Source organism: Nicotiana tomentosiformis, chromosome 3 (assembly GCF_000390325.3).
Source record: "Nicotiana tomentosiformis chromosome 3, ASM39032v3, whole genome shotgun sequence".
In the NCBI taxonomy this organism is placed as follows: Eukaryota; Viridiplantae; Streptophyta; class Magnoliopsida; order Solanales; family Solanaceae; genus Nicotiana; species Nicotiana tomentosiformis.
In genome coordinates, this window is record NC_090814.1 from 80,846,909 (window position 1) to 80,860,307 (window position 13,399).

Sequence of the window (13,399 nt, forward strand, 5' to 3'; positions counted from 1 at the left end):
AAGACCCTAAAATTTGAGAAATATGATGGACACAACGACCCTATCACCCATTTCAAAAGGTACTGCAACCAACTGAGGGGTGCATGTGAAAAAGAAGAATTGATGATGGCTTATTTTGGGGAAAGTCTTGTGGGGGTAGCCTCCGAATGGTTCATTGACCAAGACATCTCCCATTGGCATGTCTAGGACGACATGGCCCAAGCATTCGTCAAACAATTTTAATAAAACATTGATATTGTGCCGGATTGCAATTTCCTATCCAATATGAAGAAAAAGCCAACTAAAAGCTTTAGGGAGTATGCAATCAAGTGGAGGGAGCAAGCGGCTAGAGTTAAGCCACCCATGGATAACCACGAGTTGATCACAGTTTTTCTGGAGGCTCAAGAGCCTGATTACTTTCAGAACATGATGTTTGCGATGGGTAGACCTCTTGTGGAAGCAATCAAAATAGGAGAGATGGTCGAAAATGGCCTCAAGACTCGCATAATTGTAGGTCAAGTTGTTCTCAAAGCCACCACCGAAGCTATCCAAAATGGGTCGGGAAGTTTGGGTCAAGCATATACCCAAAATGGGTCAAGCAAGAACTAGGCTAAATATCATATACCCAATCATAAATAAGCCCTCAATCAATCACCCATTAAGTACCCATACTAGGGTTGGGTCACAACCCTATCTAAGGGTTTAGCTACTCATAGAAAATGAAGAAATTAACGAAGAAACTAAGATTAAACTCATAATAGATGATTAAGGGAAGAAAATCTAATGTTAAAATAATAAACTATTATAAAGTTACCCAAAACAGTAAAGAAAAATGACTATCTATTTTCAGGTGTTCTCTGCTTAACCTAAATTTGACAAGAAGAGTTAATTATACCCAGCTGAAATTATCGGACAAAATTGCCCCTGCAAAGATTCTGCGGCCGAACATTTATGTTTGTGGTCCGCACTTTGACACTAGCTTGACAGGATGGACTACAGGATGGACTTCTGCGGCCGCACAATTCTGGGTTGCGTCCGCACTTCTTTAAATTCCGCGATTCGCACATTTCTGAGTGCGGCCGCACTCTCGAATTTTAGCTTTGACATGCAAGACTTCTGCGGACCGCATATTTCTTAGAGCGGCCGCATTTTTGATTCTGCGCACGCACAATAATGGTGCGGTCCGCACTTCTTCATGACCCCATAATCCATCTCTCTGAACCTCATCTTCTGCGGCCGCACAATAATTATGCGGTCCGCATTTTGCATAGAAATTTTGTCAGAGGCTTTCTCATGTTCTGCGGCCATACTCAATATTGCGCGGTCCGCATTTTGCCCTTTTAGTTTTGTTTTGGTCCTTGTCCAAAATTACTCCTTCTTGAGTTGATTTTCATCTCTTTGACTCATATTCCAACACTCTTACAAGAAAGCATATTTTATTAGTTTTCGGAAATACCTTTAAGTAATTTTGAGCTAAAACGAAAGTAAAAGAATGCAAATAAGTAGTCAAAATCCCTACTTATCAGCCACTACCTCCTGGGACAAGACCAAACAACGAGCCACCATCTCATGCTTATGATGGCCAATACTATTCTCCAAATATGGATTTCAGGGTCTCGGCTCCATACAATCAGACTCCTCAATACGAGTCACCAGTGGAAAATGAAAAGCTTGCCAAGACGGTTGAGCCGGATGAGATGGCCAGGAAAATAAAAAGTCTGGAATAGAACATAAAGAACATACAAGGACTAGGTAGTCACAAAAGTGTTACATTCAATGATCTATGCATGTTCCCTCACATCCATTTGTCACCAGGGTTCAAGACCCCAAAATTTGAGAAATATGATGGATACGACGACCCTATCGCCCATTTCAAAAGGTACTGCAACCAACTGAAGGGTGCAGGTGGAAAAGAAGAATTGATGATGGCTTATTTTGGGGAAAGTCTTGTGGGGGTAGCCTCCGAGTGGTTCATTAACCAAGACATCTCCCGTTGGCATGTCTGGGTTGACATGGCCTATGCATTTGTCAAACAATTTTAATACAATATTGATATTGCGTCGGATTGCAATTCCCTGTCCAATATGAAGAAAAAGCCGACTAAAAGCCGTAAGGAGTATGCAATCAAGTGGAGGGAGCAAACGGCTAGAGTTAATCCACCCATGGATAATCACGAGTTGATCACAGTTTTTCTGGAGGCTCAAGAGCCTGATTACTTTTAGAACATGATGTTTGCGATGGGTAGACCTCTTGTGGAAGCAATCAAAATAGGAGAGATGGTCGAAAATGGCCTCAAGACTCGCAGAATTGTAGGTCAAGTTGTTCTCAAAGCCACCATCGAAGCTATCCAAAATGGGTCGGGAAGCTTGGCAAATAGAAAGAAGAGAGATGAAGGGTCCATGATGACTTTGGGATCCAAGTAAGTTCAAAGAAGGGCATCGCACCCTTATGTGCAAGTTCAGCAGGAGCAATCCCGCTACCCTCAACATTATTATTCCCCGCCAATTCCTCAGTATTCTGTGAGCCCACCACAGTATACAGTGTTTAATGCTCAATCTTATGCTCGGCCTCTAAATCAATAGGTACGGGCACCAGCTCCAAGGATCCCCCGACATCAATAATAAATTTTTTGGGCATCCTACAATGCTCGTCCCATGCAGGATTATGGTCAAGAGCAGAGGCCGGTGAAAAAATTTACTCCATTGGCTGAATCATACTCTAGTTTGTTCCAGAAGTTGAAGCAGATGTGTGTGATTGGACCCATCGCTCCCCACCTACACATCCCTATTCACATAGATTTCAAGAAAATACTAGATATGAATATCATTTAGGTGCCCTAGGGCACAACACTGATGACTGTTGGACTCTGAAAAGAACCATAGAAAGACTCATTGCTGGAAAATTGATTGTAGTGACGAATGGCGAGAAACCTCCTAATGTGACCAACAACCCGTTGCCAGTACACAATAATGTTCATTTTGTGGGAATAATTGGCCAAGATCAAGAATACAGGCCGGTTGGTAGAGCAGAAATGATAGCAGGAACGATTCAAGAGAGAACCAAACTGGAAGTAAGTCCAAGCCAAGATGTACCGTTGATTGTGAAAGGCGTCCCGAGCTTAGAAAAGGCAACTTTATTTGTTCCCAAGGTCTCAAGGTTGGAAGATCGCTCCAATTTTCCAAGCCCAAGGTTGTATGTCCTTGGAAGCCACCTCATCACAAGGCAGAATCATGGGGGGTACGAAGGGTATAACATAGCCGATCATAGTCAAGCCTGTCATACAACCACGTGCGACAAACACGAAAACCATTCCTTGGAACTATAACAAAACTGTGGTGACTACAAAGGCAAGGAAATCATAGAAGAAGTGGGGAAACTAGAGGTTTAACTCGATCAGGGAGGTGTTACTCTCCAGAAGAGTTGAGGAAGGCCAAGCAAATCAGAGAAGGCCAAATACCAATAAAAAAACTAGTCACTGAAGAATAGGCAGAAAAGTTTTTTAAAAAGATGAAAGTTCAGGATTACTCAATTATTGACGAGTTGAGAAAGACTCGTGCTAAAATCTCTTTGTTATCTCTGCTCATATACTCAGAAGTGCATGCCCGTGTACTAATCAAGATCCTGAATGAGGCACATGTCTTAGAGAAGACCACCGTGAATCAGTTAGAGAAGGTGGCCAACAGATATTTGGAGGTGAATAGAATCTCCTTTACTGATGATGAACTTCCCGAGGAGGGAGCCGGGAACAATAGGGCTTTGAACCTGATTATCAAATATGAGGGGAATTATTTAAAGCGAGTCATGGTTGATGGAGGCTCAAGTGTAGATGTATGCCCTCTCTCTACCTTGCAAAGCATGAAGATCAATACAAACAAAATCTGACCCAGCAATATTCGCATTCGGGATTTTGATGGCTCAGTGAGAGATACCATTAGGGAGATCAACCTCACCATGACGATTGGGCCGGTTGATTTTAAAATTATCTTCCAAATAGTGGACATGGAAACTTCTTATAACTTTCTTCTTGGAAGGCCATGGATCCATACAGCTCGAGTTGTGCCATCCACCTTACATCAAATGCTCAAGTTCGAACATGACAGGCAAGAGATTATTGTTCACAGAGAGATGAATTATCCATTTATAAAGATCCGTTAATTCCGTGTATTAAGGCCAAGAAAGGGTGTGAGTCCATTGTCTATCAAGCTTTCGAAGTGGTTGTTGTGGACCACGTTGGGGAAGGAAAGCCCATTTTACATCCTCATTTTTTCGCCACATCTGTAATGGTGGTTGCACTTATGATGAAAAAAGGTTATGATCCAGGAAAAGGCTTGGGGGCATCATTGCAAGGAATTTCGGAACCCATCTCTCCCTTTAGCAACAAAGGTACCTTTGGCTTAGCTTTCAGGCCAACACGAGTAGATGGACATAAAGCTAAGCACAACAAAAATCATGGTTGGGTCTTGCAACAGCCCATCCCTCACATTTTGTACATTTTTGTCAAGCCACGACTCCAAGAGGGTCAAAATTCTTCGACGCATACAAGCATTGATGAAATTTGCCATGGCCTTAGCTAGATGTTTTCTGAAGTGAATATGATCTAGGCTGGTGAAGGCACTAGTCATGCCGATGTGCAACTAGTTGGCCTAGACACCATGCTCAACAACTGGGAAAGAACTCCTCTCCCCACAAGGAAGGAGTCTTGGTAGTTTGCTTTTTGAAGCTTCCTTTTTGTATTTTGGGTTACTTTCAGGGTTGTAATCCAAATATCTCAGTATGATTTTTTTTTATGTTAACCCTTCTATCCTTTCAAGTTCAATGAAATGCAGTTCAATTTCATATTAAGTATAGTATCTTTTCCTTTTCCTAATTCTTGTCATTTTGTTTCCATTTCAGTTTTGTTAATGTCGGCTTTAATAACATGGCATGCATGCGGAATTCACGCCCAAAGCTTAAAAAGATGTCTAATTTCGAAATAATACATCAAGAGGTCGAATATGATGAAAATAAGGCTATTGAGGAAATAAAAAGAGAGTTGGAACAATTTGAAAATAAGCCTAGGACCAACCTCAATGAAACTAAGCCAATTAATATCGTAGGTCATGAAGAGGTCAGGGAAACAAAGATAAGAATTCACGCTAAACAAGAAACTAGAGATGCCTTGATTCAAATTTTATTTGAGTAGAGAGATGTGTTTGCTTGGTCTTATGATGATATGCTAGGTTTAAGTGCCGATTTAGTGGTTCATAAACTTCCCACATATCCTGATTTTCCACCTAGTCCAACAAAAGCAATGAAAATTTAAAACAGACATGAGTGATAAAATTAAAGAGAAAATAATGAAGCAACTGAGCGCCAATGTAGTTAGAGCCATACGATACACCACCTGAGTGACAAATGTTGTGCATGTGCCAAAGAAGGATGGATAAACCAAAGTCTGTGTTGACTACAGGGACCTGAACAAAGCAAGTCCAAAAGGTAATTTTACTTTACCAAAAATCCACATACTTGTAGATAACTGTGCTAAGCATGAGATACAATATTTTGTGGATTGATATGTCGGATACCACAAGATTCTAATGGATGGGGATGATGCATAAAAGACCGCTTTCACCACTCCATGGGGTACCTATTATTACAGGGTCATGCCATTTGGTTTAAAGAATGCGGGGGCAACTTACATGAGGGCCATGACCACTATTTTTCATGACATGATGCACAAAGAGATTTAAGTATATGTTGATGATGTCATCATAAAATCAAAGATACAGCCTGATCACGTGCGCGATTTGAAAAAGTTTTTCAAACGGCTTCGAAGGTATGACCTTAAGCTCAATCCAGCCAAGTGTGCATTTGGGATTCCATCCGGGAAACTCCTCGGTTTTATAGTCAGTCGGAGAGGCATCGAATTAGATCCATCTAAGATAAAGTCCATTCGAGATTTGCCACCCCCGGAAAATAAAATTGAAGTCATGAATTTTCTCGGGAGATTGAACTACATCAGTAGGTTCATTTCTCAGCTCACAAACATGTGCGAGCCCATCTTTAAATTGCTAAAAAAGGATGCTGCTATCAAGTGGACAAACGATTGCCAAAGAACTTTTGACAGGATCAAAGATTATCTGTCAAAACCACCTATACTGGTTCCACCAGAATCTGGTAGGCCTTTGTATTTATATCTATCGGTGATGGAAAATTCCTTTGGATGCATTCTGGGGCAACATGATGCGACAAGCAAAAATGAGCAGACAATCTATTATTTGAGCAAGAAGTTCATAAACTATGAGGTTAAGTATACCCTTTTAGAAAGAACATGTTGTGCCTTAACCTTGGTCGCTCAGAAGCTGAGGCATTATCTCTTGGCCTACACCACTTACCTCATATCCAGAATGGATCCTTTGAAGTACATCTTTCAAAAGCCAATGCCCACTGGAAGGCTCACAAAATGGCAGATTCTGCTCACAGAGTTCGACATCATCTATGTCACTCGCACTACAATGAAAGAACATGCTTTGGTAGATCATTTGGCAAAGAATCCAGTTGATGGTGATTACAAGTGACTAAGAACATACTTCCCAGACGAAGAGGTCAACTCAATAGAGGAAGTAGTTTCGGATGACATCCGTGTATGGAAAATATATTTTGATGGGCCTGTCAATATCAAAGGAGTTGGGATCAGGGCAATCCTTATCTCACCTATTGGACAACATTACCCTGCAACGGCCCGACTTTGTTTCTTCTGTACCAATAATACGGCGGAATACGAGGCTTGTATAATGGGTCTAAAAATGGCCCTCGATCTAGATGTGCATGAACTATTAGTTGTGAGAGATTCCGACTTGCTTATCCGGCAAGCCCAAGGCGAATGGGAGACTCGAGACATCAAGCTTATTACATACAGACAATGTGTACAAGACCTGAGCAAGAGATTCAAATCCATCGAATTCAGGTACATTCCCATGTTTCACAATGAGCTAGCCGACGCCTTGACTACCTTAGCCTCGATGCTCCCTTATCTAAGCAATACTCATATTGATCCATTACAAATCCAAGTTCGGAATCAACACGGCTACTACAATACTATTGAGACAGAACTAGATGGTGAACCTTGGTATCATGACATAAAACGATTCCTGAAAAAAAAAAGGAATACACAAAGCATGCTAATGGAGATAAAAAAAAAAAGAACTATAAGGCGGCTCGCCAGCGGTTTCTTCCTGAATGGGGAAATTTTGTACAAAAGGACCCCATACTTGAACTTATTGAGATGCATAGATGCCACAGAAGCTGAGAGAATCATGAGTGAAGTGCATTCGGGGGTATGTAGACCTCACATGAATGGATATGTTTTGGCGAAGAATATTCTATGTGAATGGTATTTATGGCTTATTATGGAGCGAGATTGCTTCAGTTTTGTTCTCAAGTGTTACCAATGCCAGATTCATGGTGACCTGATTCACTCGCCTCCTTTGGAGTTGCATCCCATGTCCTCTCCTTGGCCTTTCGTTGCTTGGGGAATGGATGTTATTGGGCCAATCGAGCCAAAGGCTTTAAATGGTCATAGATTCATTCTAGTCGCCATTGAATACTTCACCAAATGGGTGGAAGCAGTTACTTTCAAAGCAGTCACCAAGAAAGCAATGGTAGACTTTGTTCATTCCAACATCATATGCCGTTTCGATATCCCAAAGGCCGTTATCACTGACAATACAACCAATCTAAATATTCATCTGATGAATGAGGTATGCGAGCAGTTTAAAATTATGCATCGCCATTCTATCCCTTACCAACCAAAAGCCAACGGAGCCGTTGAAGCGATAAACAAGAACATCAAGAAGATTCTCAGGAAGATGATTCAAGGGTCCAAGCAATGGCATGAAAAGTTTCCTTTTTCTCTTTTGGGATATCGCATGACTGCTCGTACATCTGTTGGTGCACCTCCTTATCTGCTGGTATATGGGACAGAGGCTATAATATCGGCTGAAGTCGAAATTCCCTCTCTCCGGATCATTGTGGAATCAAAGATTGAGGATACAGAATGGGTAAAGACACGATTAGAACATCTAATGCTAATTGGTGAAAAAGGGCTAGCAGCAGTATGTTTCGGCCAATTATATCAGTAAAGAATAGCACGCGCTTACCACAAGAAAGTGTGTCCAAGGCACTTTGAGGTAGGCCAACTCGTTTCGAAATGCATCCTTCCATTCTAGGTAGTCGCCCCGAACTGTCAAGGACCCTACATCATCAAGAAAATGTTACTAAAAGGGGCCTTGCACTTGGTAGATGAAGAAAGACGGGTACCAGACATGACTATTAATGCAGATGCAACCAAAAGATATTATGTCTGATATATATCTACTGCGGAACTTTCAAGCATGATTTTCTCATATCGAGTGACGAAGGCTATCATTGCTCACCATCCCAAATAGGCCCTTTGGTTAACCCTTTGAGTCGTATTTGTTTTCTTTGTTTTTCCTCGTTTTTGGAACTCGTGTACTTGTAAAAAAGGCAAAAAAAAATAGTATAAACAAAAAGAGAAAAAAATCAAACAATAAATCTTCTGAGTCACTGAACTACGTTCGACTTGATTTCAAAAGGATACATAGGCAGCCTCTCCCTAGGGTTCAGTTACACCAAAACAAAAATCCACATTTCCCAAAAGTGAAAACTGGGGCAAATGTTACAATGGTTTAGCGTTGGTTTTGCCTGAAAGGTTTCAAAGTTGTAATTTAATCCAAATTCTTTTTACCCAAATCCTTTTCAAGTCCTTCTGATCAATAAACGAGAATGTTCAAGAATTGAAGAAAACAATCATTTGGATCTGATGTAACCAAAATGAGAGAAATAAATTGAGAGAGTCTTCTTGGTGAAAACCCTCACGGGCACCATAGGGTGATGACAAGTAGATAAAATAAAAATGAGAGAGTCTTGTAGTGAAAACTAGCAAAGAGCACTACAAGGCGATGATGAGAAGAGAAATGAGAGAGGTCAGTTAGCGAAAACCCACAAAGGGCGCTACTAGCCGGATGGGGGTCTTTGTTACTTCGGCATGAGCACAAATGAGACAGTTTCAAGATGAATATTTGCGATAGAAGTTGAGAATTAGACAGATCAAACTTCTAGTCCAAAATACATGTCATGATTCATTAAAGTCGGCACACACCTCTAGATAAGTCTCCCTATTCCTCTCCCCAAAGGGGCACTTTTGTTTAGACACAATCCCCTTTTTACTTTCAATTGCTCTTATGTTTTCCCATAATTTTTCTTTGAGTCCTTTTCAGTCTAATATTGCATCAATAGCAAAGCAAAGAAATGGCTGCAAAATTGGATACAATTTTCCGTAATACCGAGCACAATTTGGGGCACATACGGCATTGACAAAGGCACAAATCCGTCTGTTGATCTTTCTTGCTAAGCCGAACAAAGTGTCTCAAAGAAACTGAAAAGGTTGCCTAAGCAAGACTTGCTTCATGGAAAAAATTGATAAGCATTAGAGACATGAACTGGTACAAGTTGCAAGACAACTAAGTTTGATTTTAAAGGAAATTTGCCTTGCCTTAGGGACAAGGGTTAGCGGTACCATGGACATCTGGATATGAAACAGTTGGGGGCAACATCGGAGAGCCAAGGTCTACAGGAAGCTATGCAGAGTATCCAAGCATCTCAGTACTATATTGGCAGAATTAGTTCTTATACAACAGTGGCTGTGACTTCAAGCTACTTAGGGCATCAAGGCCGCAAACCAACAACCACTTTGAAAACTCACAGTTTTTATTTATTTGAAATAGGAACAAAGTAATGCAGAATGGCGATTCTCAAAGGACGAATATCACCAAAGGTAAGTCCTTCAAAATCGCCATTTTATTTTATTTTCAGCATGCATCTCTATTGTCCATACCTTTCATTTTCGTAGCTTAACCCAAGTAGAACCTTTACACCAAGGGGGATCCAACTCATATTTCCGGGTAGAAGTACTCTTCGCCCAGGCTTGCTTTACGTAGCTTAACCCGAGTAGAATATTTTTGCCTAGGGGGATCTAGCTGATATTTCCGGATAGAAGTACTCTACGCCCAGGCTTGCTTTTCGTAGCTTAATCCGGGTAGAAGTACTCTTTGTCCAGGCTTTCTTTTCATAGTTTAACCCAGGTAGAACCTTTTTGCCAAGGGGATTAAGCATATTTTCAGTAATAAAGGGCACCAACCCCTGGTTACATTTCCTTTTCAGTAATACAAGGCTCTAACCCGTGGTTATATTTCCTTTTTAGTAATACAGGGCACCAACCCCTGGTTATATTTCCTTTTCAGTAATACAGGTCACCAACCCCTGGTTACATTTCCTTTCAGTAATATATGGCACCATCCCCTCGTTATATTTTCCTTTAAGTAATACAAGTCTCCAACCCCCGGTTACATTTCCTTTTCAGTAATACTGGGTGCCAACCCCTCGTTTCATTTCCTTTTCAGTAATACAGGGCACCAACCCCTGGTTACATTTCCTTTTCAGTAATACAGGGCACCAACCCCTGATTATATTTCTTTTTCAGTAATACAGGGCACCAACCCCTGGTTACACTTCCTTTTCAGTAATACAGAGCACCATCCCCTGGTTACATTTCCTTTCAGTAATACAAGGCACCAACCCCTAGTTACATTTTCTTTTCAGTAATACAGGGCACCAACCCCTGGTTACATTTCCTTTTCAGTAATACAGGGTACCAACCCCTGGTTATATTCTTTTCCCAGTAATACAGGACACCAACCCTTGGTTACATTTCCATTTCAGTAATACAAAGCATCAACCCCTTGTTACATTTCCTTTTCAGTAATACAGGGCACCATCCCCTGGTTACATTTCCTTTCAGTAATATAGGGCACCAACCCTGGTTACATTTTCTTTCAGTAATACAGGGCGCCAACACATGGTTACATTTTCTTTTCAGTAATACAGGGCACCAACCCCTAGTTATATTTCCTTTACAGTAGTACAAGGCACCAACCCTTGGTTACATTTTCTTTTCAGTAATACAGGGTACCAACCCCTGGTTACATTTCCTTTTCAGTAATACAGGGCACCAACTCCTGGTTACATTTCCTTTTCAGTAATACAGGGTACCAACCCTTGGTTACATTTCCTTTTCAGTAATACAGGGCGCTAACCCCTGATTACATTTCCTTTTCAGTAATACAGGACACCAACCCCTGGTTATATTTCCTTTTCAGTAATATAGGGCACCAACGCCTGGTTAAATTTTCTTTCAGTAATACAGGGTACCATCCCCTCGTTATATTTTCCTTTAAGTAATACGGGGCTCCAACCCCTGGTTACATTTCCTTTTCAGTAATACTGGTTGCTAACCCCTCGTTACATTTCCTTTTCAGTAATACAGGGCACCAACCCCTGGTTACATTTCCTTTTCAGTAATACAGAGCAGTATCCCCTGGTTACATTTCCTTTCAGTAATATAGGGCACCAACCGCAGGTTACATTTTTCTTTTCGAAAAATACCGGGCACCAACCCCTGGTTACATTTCCTTTTCAGTAATACAGGGCACCAATCCCTGGTTATATTTTTTTCCCAGTAATACAGGGCACCAACCCCTGGTTACATTTTCTTTTCAGTAATACAGGGCATCAACCCCTTGTTATATTTCCTTTTCAGTAATACAGGGCACCATCCCCTGGTTACATTTCCTTTCAGTAATATAGGGCACCAACCCCTGGTTAAATTTCTTTTCAGTAATACATGGCGCCAACACATGGTTACATTTTCTTTTCAGTAATACAAGGCACGAACCCCTCGTTGCATTTCCTTTGCAGTAATACAAGGCACCAACCCCTGGTTATATTTCCTTTTCAGTAATACAGGGTACCAACCCCTGGTTATATTTCCTTTTCAGTAATACAGGGCACCAAACCCTGGTTACATTTTCTTTTCAGTAATACAGGGCACCAACCCCTGGTTACATTTCCTTTTCAGTAATACAAGGCACCAACTCCTGGTTACACTTCCTTTTCAGTAATACAAGGCATCATCCCCTGGTTACATTTCTTTTCAGTAATACAGGTCACCAACCCCTGGTTACATTTTCTTTTCAGTAATACAGGGCTCCAACCCTTGGTTATATTTCCTTTTCAATACTACAGGGCACTAACCCCTGGTTATATTTCCTTTTCAGTAGTACAGGGCACCAACCCCTGGTTACATTTCCTTTTCAGTAATACAGGGCACCAACCCCTGGTTACATTTCATATCACTAATACAAGGTACCAACCCCTGGTTACATTTCATATCACTAATACAAGATACCAACCCCTGGTTACATTTCTTTTCAGTAATACTGGGTACCAACCCCTGATTACATTTCCTTACCAGTACAAGGTACCAACCCCTGATTACATTTTCTTACTAGTATCAGGGTACACCAATCCTTAGTTGTATTTTCCGACATAGGGTCACCACTCTTTGATCTACCAATCCCTAGCTGTGTTTTCCAACATAGGATACACCACTCCCTAATTGATTTGATCTTAAATGTAGGTTACACCACTCCCTAATATCATTGCCAATATAGGGTATACCTTTCCCTGGCCACATTTTCCCAGCATAAGAGACACCAATCCTTAGTTGAGACGTCTTTTTGACAATAAAGGAACACCATCCAAAAAAACAAAAACACAAAAAATCTTCATGATCTTTTCAGGGTACACCATTCCTAATTTTTTTATTACTTTCAATAAAGAATTAGTTTAGAATTTTGTTACAATACCTCACAAAATTTTTCTAGTGAAAACTGGGGCAGAAAATATTTGTTCGTTTGTTTGTTTTGGTGTCTAAGCAGGTTTTACCTCGAGGCACAGGGTTCGAGATGAACAAAAGAAGAAGTTTCAATCCAAAATAAACGAATAAAAAGAGATAGAAGTGAATCCAAATACAGAAGCAGATGGAAAGGATATGGATTGCTCAAGACGACTGAAGTTACAAGCTTTACATTTTCCGTTTTGGTCAGAAGAAGCCATAGAAGAATGAACTAGCACCTGCAGCTAGATAGCATCAAGGTTCAGATCAGAGTTTGCGTAAAGAACCGGTCAAGACTCAAGATCAAATTTTAGAAGACTTATAGATAGGAATCTTGTAACTGATAGTTGATATGCTTGTTTAGTTTCTTTTGATTTTGATGTAATAACTAGACTACAGACCGGAGCCTCGACAGAACCTCACTCGACTCTCCAACTCAACATTCCATCATTTTTCTTGAACTACACGCGACCTGATTCCCTTATAACCCGAGATATGTAGGCGATCCAAAACCAGGACTCGGTTGCACTCTTTTCTCTTATCTCTTCCCATTTGAATAATGGTATGGCCAAAATTAGTCATATCACTCATCTTTTCTTTGCCTGAAAACTCTTCATATTTCCGAGC